At 37.0% G+C, this 9,969-nt stretch overlaps 1 protein-coding gene across 6 annotated transcripts in view; it reads right to left on the bottom strand.

Annotated features, from left to right (window-relative positions):
* Positions 1-7,721, bottom strand: part of LOC107754164 (amyloid beta A4 precursor protein-binding family B member 2) — a 58,060-nt gene extending 50,339 nt beyond the window's left edge. For 3 of the 6 annotated variants that reach the window (XM_016570526.1, XM_016570527.1, XM_016570528.1), the window contains exon 1: positions 6,645-6,677. The gene's annotated coding sequence lies outside the window, so the exon portion shown is untranslated. Of the gene's footprint in view, positions 1-6,644; positions 6,679-7,702 lie in introns of those variants that run through there. The other 3 variants (XM_016570523.1, XM_016570525.1, XM_016570521.1) reach the window with 3 other exon arrangements.
* Between the last annotated feature and the right edge of the window lie 2,248 nt (positions 7,722-9,969).

Raw genomic sequence — 9,969 nt, 5'->3', positions numbered from 1 at the left:
CAATGCGATACGTACGACGTATTCGTAATGAGACTCATTTATAAATCTGCTGTCAACAAAAAGAAGCATTGAGGTCTTCCTGCGTGTTTCCGCCAAAATAAAAGTTGGCAAAAAGCAAGAACTCCAACAACATTCATAACTAATGTTTTAAAAGAAGTCTCTTCTGCTCAGCAAGGCTGTTTTTAATTTTACAGTAAAAATACATGTCTGATTCAAGAAGGGGGTCTGATCGCCAAAAAATATTATTTTAGTAATTTATTAATTTTAAGTTAAATTGTGCTTTGTTGGTATAATGTCTGCTAGAATGTAAAAAATTTTTTAGTGTTAAATATTTTTAAATTGTTTATTTGTAATTTATTTTTTATTTGAAAAACAAGATAAAACAGTAAAAAGATTTTACAGTTAAATTTTTTATACATTTTGTTCGGTTTCGGCTTCGGCCAAGAATTTTAATTTTCGTTGCATCTCTAGTTTACAACATGGTACTCCTGCATTTATTTCCCAAGCTTCACATTCATTTGATGGTAAATTGCAGGCAATTGGAAGTCCTTTTTATTTATTTATTTATTTATTTTTTGTGTTTTTACATTTATTTAAATAGTACAGTTGGAGAGAGGACAAAAAGTATGAGAGGGGGGGGGACAGGATCGGGAATGGACCACGACTCAAACTCGGGTTGGCTGAATCGCAATTGCGCTACATGTTTTCTCTAAAATTAATAAAAATGTGCAATAATTTAAATCTAGTTGCTTTTGGTTGGTAAAGTTTTGTGCATATTTATGCTTTTATCAAATGTCATCTCATATGGTGGTTAATATCTTGTTTCGCGAACAAATGAACTGACTCAGTCAGTCAAAAAGATTTTTTAACTTGCTTGTGAATTACTGGTTTGGGTCAGTGAATCATTCAGAGCCGTTACTGACTCCCTTCAACCTGATCTCATGAGAAAATGCAACTATTTTATGTTTAAATGTATTGGTTGGGGATTTTGAATGAATGAGTAAAAGATATATGATTTTTAGGAAAAAAACAAGCATGAAGGTCCACCTAACCTCACCCTTAAACTTAACTGTCAGTGGGCCGTAAGCAGATCATACGAACACATATAAATGCGATTGTATGAATTCAGCACCAATTTTCCAAAATGTTACATAGTTACAAGCTACCATGAGAGTGTGTTGCTCCATTACTGAAATCAAATTATTTTTACGTTTTGTCTGATTCTAAATGAACCAGAAATGAAAAGATAAGTACACATATTTGCAACAGTGATTTGTAGTGATTGTAGTTTGTCAGCTAAAAAGTCATTTGGCTCCTAAATGTTTAATTTGACCAAAATTAAGTTGTTTCAAAGCAGCCTGTGGCTACTTCAGCTTCACACAAAAAAGTAGCCTGCAAACTCTAAGTTTACAGCCTTCATTTAGTTCCCGTAATCATGTAATCTTAAATGAACACTTCAGCAGGCTGAAGCTCAATGCCTGCAGTAAAAGCACCTTCCTGTAAAACAATATAACAGAGCAATAACCCGACGGTGCAGATGTACCCCTGTACTACATACACCCCCCTCTCAGCCATCAGCTGCAGTCTCTCCACAGCACCACCCTCTCGGCCCCCTTCTCTCTCTCTCTCTCTATCCCCCTCTGACTCACTTTTTCCTCAGTCAGCAAGTCCAGACCCTTGAAGAGGGAGACAGAGACATAGTGCAGCAGCCTGCTGGAATATAAACCAACATACACACACACACACAGAGAGTATGCCCAGAGGACGCTGCTATTAGCAGTGATATCACATCGCTTACCTAAAAAAAACACACAGGCTGCAACAAGGATACCAGATCCTGTATGAAGATGGTTACCAATACACTGACAAAGTCATATCTCTCCAGTCTGCTGCTGGTGACATGTATGTCTGTGTGTTGGTGATAAAGAAAGATAGAGAGTCAAAGGGAGCAATGGAATAAGAAAGCGTGCAGAATAAATGGATATATAAAATGGGTGAGAAATATTAGATATTTAGAATTTATTAAATATCTAGCCTAATATATTTCAAGTTTTTAGAGTTTACTCTTTTATATTTATTTTTTCACAAAAACTATACAAATACATATACAAAAACAGAGTAAGAAAATATCAGTCTCATACATTCCAAAGCCCAACAATAAGGATGGCCTGCTGGTTCGAGGCCAACATGAGAGTTTAGGGCTGTGCCGCAATCTCACCTCATCTTACATTCGTTGATCTTTTTAGGCCCCATAGACTTTTAAACATTTTCTGAATGTTGTTGTGATTCTGTATATTTAAATTCAAAATTAAATTGAAAGACAGTCTTGAAAGCATTAGTAAGAATGGGTTGAAAACAACATAGGCTAATTAAATTAAACAATTACACACAAATCAACGGTTGTTTAGAATGGTGTTAACAGCTTTGTCATTTCTACCTATTAAGTAATTAAAAGAAGCAAATTAAAGATTAAAAATTCAAAAGATATATATTTTTTCTTGGCAAATGTATCTTATAAAATACATTTTTGTGGTGGGGCAAGTAAAACTAATTAATTTGACCAAAATGACCTGTGGCTACTTTAGCTATAAAAAAAAAATTTACAACATTTTTTTTTTAATATATATATATAGATAGATAGATAGATCGATAGATTGCTAACTTATTTAAGTTTACAACCTTCATTCAGTTCCTGTAATAATGTAATCCTAAATGAACACTTCAACAGGCTGAAGCTCAATGCCTGCAGTAAAAGTGCTTTCCTGGCACACATTAAAATACATTTCTGAAGATAAAACTGATCATTTTTGGAGTGATGCAAGTGAAAATATGGGAAGTGCAAATAAAAATCTGGAAAAAAAACCTTATTGTTGAGCCATGCAATCAAAAAATCAAAAGCAATGTAAAAACGGAAATGTGCAGGCCGAGCAGTATAAACACGACGGCAGCTGCTGCATCATATGAAGGAATGTTCCGGGTTTAACACATGATATCTACAGCATCTGTGCCAACAGAAAATAATTTGCCCCTTTGTTTGTAAAATGGGCAAAAGTAATGTTTACACTAATGCCTTTACGAAGGAAGTTGACAGAGCTTAGCTTGTTTTGAATCTGGAAAATTCAGATTAATCTTTTGTTACAAAATATTAGCAGGCCTTCATTTTGAAAGTCTGAAAAAGACAGAAAGATCCTGAACGTGGAAATAGTGATCTATAAAATATAATGAGATTTGGCAATAGTCAGCACTGCCAAAGTCAATTCAGTAGAGAGAGTCTACATCACAGGTAGCGATTTGAAGATTTATCTAGCACTAAACGTATTTGATTTTACACACGTTTTAATTTTTAAATGTTTCTGCAAATACTCTTAAATGTGTATAGGAATTGTGCACTAAGAAATGACTGAAATGTTAAATAGTCTACATCCAAATTGTAAAATGGGTCATACTGCTATTATTAACCTTAGGTGTTCTTCTGTCTTGACTGTTATATGACAATTTCAGGCTGTCACATACCAAAAATGCTAGTTTATGAACATCCAATGAGGCAGCCGCCATATACCCTAAATATATACATCACTCTTTAACCTACAATAATGTCTGACTACCACCAGTCTAAATATCCTGTGACAACAAACACATTTACACCCAAACAAAATCATGTTTCTGCATAGGCTGGCAATCTGTACACTGAGAAACCAGATAATATGGCATGGCTTTGTGCTAACAGTTGGCCAAGATATAACCCATGATGAATGTTATAACAAACATTGCATAATACAACAAATCCTGACGAGCACTGGCTCTGGAAATAAGACTTTATGACCACAACAGCCCTCAGCAAAACATTCCAGAAGGCTCTCATTCCCAAAGCATCGACCTTATCCCAACCAGAGCACAAGGAAATCGGAATCCTTAACAAGGATATATTTTCACTATACCCGACTGAACTGAGTTGCTGTTGCACAACAGACAGGCACGAAGTGAAGGGATAAAAGTCAAGTTTAGAAGATCAAGAATTGGGTTTAAAAAAGACAAGAGCCACTGAAAAAGACAGAGGTTTACACTAAGATTTCCTCCATTATGCATACTATGTGCTCACAGTTTTTATGGATACAATATGATACAAAGTCTTAGATTAGATTATCTAAAATATGGCACAAAGTAGCAATTTTTATACTCTTTTATAGCAACTACTGTGGGGTCCAAAAGTCTGAGACCATATTTTCTAAACACATTCAAACCAACCAGAAACATACCAAATAACTGAGATTATCATATAGGCTAAATCAGGGACTTTCACATTACAGTCCCCTTGCAGTTGACCGCCTTCCTAAAAATCAATAACAGCTATATATTTTTATGTAGACTGTGAAAAATTTTTTTTAAGTGTGATATAAAGAAATATTATCTAGAGAATACTTATCCTATATTAAGTATTTCTTTTTTCTATCCACTATTAGAGATAATATATGTATAGTTCTTCAACATAAAACACATTTTGTTTTTATTTCCTACAAACAATGAAATACTTATTAATAGGATATTTGTTATTAATCTCATGATTTCTGACAAGTCTTTCGAAAGCAGCAAGAAACAAAGCAGAAAGAAATATATTTGGAAAATATATTTAAATAATTAGGCTATTTCATTTAACATTTAATTAAAATCTTATTTTAACAAGTTAACTCTGGAAGTCCTGAAAAATAAATTTTTCCAAAAAAAATTTATATATATTTTCTCTCAAATAATTTTCTCTTTTCATGTTCAAATTTCATCTGAATTTGAATGCCTTTTTCCAATCAAAATGATGCTGGTCTCACAATATTATTTTCATTAATGGGCTAGTTCAGGCCAGGACTAGTAATTTTATCATCATTTATTTAGCTTCATGTCATTCCAAACATAATATTCTTTCATTCATCTTCAGAACACATATGAAGATATTTTTATTATTCTCTCATCATTTTTGTCCATTCATTGAAAGTCTATATTACCACTGATAATGATTTAGGTTTTTATTCACATATAAACATTGACTTAACACATGAGAACAAACCTTATTGTTTCTTGTGCTTAAAGTATGCATGTTCATCAATATTTATATGTGAATAAAAACCTAAACTAAAAACGTAATTGCGTCTCTTCAGAAAAGTTGGTATAAATTGCTCAATTCATATTTTATATGACTGTTATAATGCCTTTATTACTTTCTGAAACTTGAACATTTGAAAAATGACAAAAAGTAAATGAGAGAATTTTAATTTTTGGGTGAACTATCCCTTTAAATTAGAAAGATAGCCTACAACATTTTTACTGGGGCCTTACTGTCCTATGTATTATTAATATTAATATAGGCTATTACTAGTATTCATTTTTATACATTTCTATATCAGACTGTTAATTATATTTCTATTCATGACCAACGCAAGAGCTTATTAATAGTGCAGCAATCAGAGGAAAGTCAAACCCATGAAGCAATCACACCCCACATCTCTAGTGGGTTACAGTGGAAGGCTCAGGGATGCAACTCAGTGGAAATGACCGCTTATAGTTTACAAACACACTTACAAGTTCATAAACAAACAGGACGAATACTGACAACCACCACCACTACCATTTCATCTGACAACAATACTGCTTTCCAGAAATGCAGCAACCAGCTTTGAAGTAACAACAATTCCCAAAGCTGCTCTCAATGTTGCATATGCCTTCTACATTTCAGCCCATGAATTATAGGACAGTTAGTGATCGCAAACGCCTAACTGTGAAATATTTCTACAGTATAATTGGCTATTGTAGTTCTGCACAGGGCTGGAAGGAGCGGAGAATGTGAGATGGTCTTATAGAGAACATGTCTGCTCTTGGAGCAGAACGGGCGTCATGAAACAAGACGAGGGTCTCGCCACTGCGACGCGACGCGACGCGCCGCGCACCTACAGCGGACACAGGCCAACGCGCTCATACTAACGATTCTTTCAAACACACATGTTGGGTGCTTTAACTTAAACAAACAAGCGCGTTTGCCTCAGCCCTGTATGAGAGACTATCGATTCCATCTGCTTTGACTTTTCCATTGGCCTGGCCTTGAACAGGGGGCCGGAGCCTGCCATAGACCTGCGAGGCGAGGCGCGTAAAAATAACCATGGCGAAATAAACGTCCCAAATGGCACTTATTAAATACCACACATCCTAATGTTTAAGTGACATTAATTGTAAAACTGAAGGATCAACAGCGACGCACAAAGTGAGCGGTTAAGTCAAGCGAAATTCAGAAGCAGGGCTGCGACCCCCGTCTACCCCATTCCATCGCAACTGAAACGAACTGGATATAACAGCAGCAAATACGCGTCAAATCGCTACTACGTATCAAGCGATAACGTGTTTGTTACTGTAGCAAAGCTCGAGCGTTCACATAATGTAACGATCATATTCGAAACAGTTAGTCAGCAGCCCATCTGCCGAGGAGGCGTCTATCCGCCTTCTGCTATCGCTGTTTGGGCGAAGCACGTCTACAACTTCATATTTCCAACCTTTCAAACTCATAACCAACAAAAGTGGCAAACGGCAAGAATTGAATGTTCTCGAATCATAAATCAGCTGCTCTTATGTCCAGGTTAAATATTTTGGCATAGCTCATCACTCACCTCAGATGTCGGCACCCTCTCTCGTTCTCCTCCTTTTTTTTCTGCTTTACCTCTCTCGTCTATTCTCCTCTAGCGATGTCCGATTCTCGAGCGAGTCGTTCATTTGAGTCGAATGCATATGCCTTCTACATTTCAGCCCATGAATTATAGGACAGTTAGTGATCGCAAACGCCTAACTGTGAAATATTTCTACAGTATAATTGGCTATTGTAGTTCTGCACACGGCTGGAAGGAGCGGAGAATGTGAGATGGTCTTATAGAGAACATGTCTGCTCTTGGAGCAGAACGGGCGTCATGAAACAAGACGAGGGTCTCGCCACTGCGACGCGACGCGACGCGCCGCGCACCTACAGCGGACACAGGCCAACGCGCTCATACTAACGATTCTTTCAAACACACATGTTGGGTGCTTTAACTTAAACAAACAAGCGCGTGTGCCTCAGCCCTGTATGAGAGACTATCGATTCCATCTGCTTTGACTTTTCCATTGGCCTGGCCTTGAACAGGGGGCCGGAGCCTGCCATAGACCTGCGAGGCGAGGCGCGTAAAAATAACCGTGGCGAAATAAACGTCCCAAATGGCACTTATTAAATACCACACATCCTAATGTTTAAGTGGCATTAATTGTAAAACTGAAGGATCAACAGCGACGCACAAAGTGAGCGGTTAAGTCAAGCGAAATTCAGAAGCAGGGCTGCGACCCCCGTTTACCCCATTCCATCGCAACTGAAACGAACTGGATATAACAGCAGCAAATACGCGTCAAATCGCTACTACGTATCAAGCGATAACGTGTTTGTTACTGTAGCAAAGCTCGAGCGTTCGCATAATGTAACGATCATATTCGAAACAGTTAGTCAGCAGCCCATCTGCCGAGGAAGCGTCTATCCGCCTTCTGCTATCGCTGTTTGGGCGAAGCACGTCTACAACTTCATATTTCCAACCTTTCAAACTCATTACCAACAAAAGTGGCAAACGGCAAGAATTGAATGTTCTCGAATCATAAATCAGCTGCTCTTATGTCCAGGTTAAATATTTTGGCATAGCTCATCACTCACCTCAGATGTCGGCACCCTCTCTCGTTCTCCTCCTTTTTTTTCTGCTTTACCTCTCTCGTCTATTCTCCTCTAGCGATGTCCGATTCTCGAGCGAGTCGTTCATTTGAGTCGAATCTTTTGAATGAATTGACCGGTTCGCAAGGCCTTTCTGAATTATTCTAATAGCTGTGTCTCATTTAGAAGGCTCTCGATGACGTATGCAGCCTTCGAATGCGACCTCCGGAGGGCGCAGCCTTCTAAATGAGACACAGCTACGAAAAATCGGTCCGTGCGGTTCTTGAGTCAACAGTTCATTAAACTGAGAACCTTCCGCTGGGAATTCACGGTTCGTAAAGAGCCGAAAACCAGGGAGGTCGACATTTCATAAATACATCCAAAAACTGTGATGAGTGATGAAAATTAATATTACTGCTTCTAGCCTAAATTTATGTTTTTATGAGCTGGTAAACGACTGCAACGAGTTTAACTGTGGTACATGAACTAGGCCTACAATAAACATCCTTGTTAATAAAAACAAACAAACAAAAAACAGGCAATATATGCCCTTTTATTGCAACAAGGATATATACAGCATTCAGACAAGAGTAAGACAATAAGCAACATATTCTTACAGGGTTATATGAAATTATGAAATGAACTAAAACACATTATTAAATGTTTAGTTCTTAGAATAATTAAAATATACACCAACACATTACACATTTCTTTTTCATTTTTCTTTTTTTTATAAATGTACATTTATGAATTTTTTATTTTTATTTTTTGCAAGGCATAGTAATAAAATAATTGTAATCTTCATATGATAATGCTCTAAATGCTTTTCAAAGAGTAACCACAAAACAAAAATGTATAGCCAATACGCAAGAGTGGGTTAAATTCTTTTTATCAAAATTAGAAAGCTCAATCCAAAACACAATTCCAAAATATTGTTTATAATATGTTTTTTAAGTGATCACAAAAGGAGCAGTTGTTGTCATTAAACTTTGCAAGTTTATAGTTTACTGGAAGCAATATATTATTGCACATGTATAGCAAATAATATGTCTTGCCGAGACGTCAGATACAAGGCGATGACGTAAAAGAACCAGTGAATTGTTTTTAACCGGCTCATTGACAAACAAACTGTTCAAAAGAACCGATTCGCAGAAATGACTCGGACTTCCCATCACTACTCTCCTCCCTTCCAGATGTCGAGCGCAGGCTTCCAATCCGCGTCTCCCCGGAAGACAGCGGACCACAGGAAACACATTCCCGGAGAGAAGAGAGCGTGACGGAAAGTTTGGAGAGAGAACCGTAATCAATTTAAAGGAGGAATAAACTGGAGCAAATGTACCGCTGAAAACAGAAGCTGTCAGAAATAATAATTCAAATCTCATAATAAATAGTATGTCAACATGCACTCAGAAAGATTTTTCTTTTTGAAAGATATTTAATTTACACACTAATTAGTACACAATTAATTTGTGTGTACTTAGTAAACTGCAATTAAATAAAGATCCTATAAAGGTAATAGGATCTTTGTTTAAATTAGGTATAACTAATTAATGAATGGATTTCAGAAAAGATCCCATAACCTTACTTTAATGAGTTTGCATAAGGGTTCAGGAGCTAGCAGCTGTCCAGTGTAGACTGTTATATTATACTGTTACATCATCTTCATTGGGAGATGGCGGCACAGGAGGAGAACGAGAAGTTTGTAGCTATTCGTGTTAAACAAGATAGCCATTAACCATCTGTGCTCAGTAATGTCTTTGACTGTGTGTGTGTGTGTGTGTGTGGGATAGGGGGAGGGTGCAGACTTTTGGTGTGAACTCTGACCCAACAGACTGCAGCAGGCAGTTCATTTGACACTCCAGGGTAAATTGAATTCCTGAGGCCTCCTCCTCTGTCTGAACTAGGGTATGTGATTTACACTCGAAATTTTTATTATTTTTTTAAATCAGTTTAAATGTTATGAAACACCTTTTCTTTTTGTGTGTTGTATTAAATAGGTAGATATAAAGGCATTTAATATTGATTTAATCCATCCAGTGTAAGAGTTTGTTGAAGTGGTTGCATGAAACAACAGAAGGCATATGTGTCCTGAAAGCACACGCTCAGACATGCTGTCCCAAGTGACCCAGAGGTCAATCTCCACTCCTCAAAGCAGCACCCGTGGCAAGTACAGACACAGGCGAGTTGTTTCATGTGTTCTATAGAGAGAGCAGAGCCATGAATCAAACACTTTGGAGTCATTCGCGAACTTTTATAGATGCAGATTCACTTCC

The sequence above is a fragment of the Sinocyclocheilus rhinocerous genome, unplaced genomic scaffold, assembly GCF_001515625.1.
Source record: "Sinocyclocheilus rhinocerous isolate Xijiao unplaced genomic scaffold, SAMN03320098_v1.1 scaffold681, whole genome shotgun sequence".
In the NCBI taxonomy this organism is placed as follows: domain Eukaryota; kingdom Metazoa; phylum Chordata; class Actinopteri; order Cypriniformes; family Cyprinidae; genus Sinocyclocheilus; species Sinocyclocheilus rhinocerous.
The sequence above is the reverse complement of the archived record's forward strand: the minus strand, read 5'-3'. Positions and strand labels throughout refer to the sequence as shown.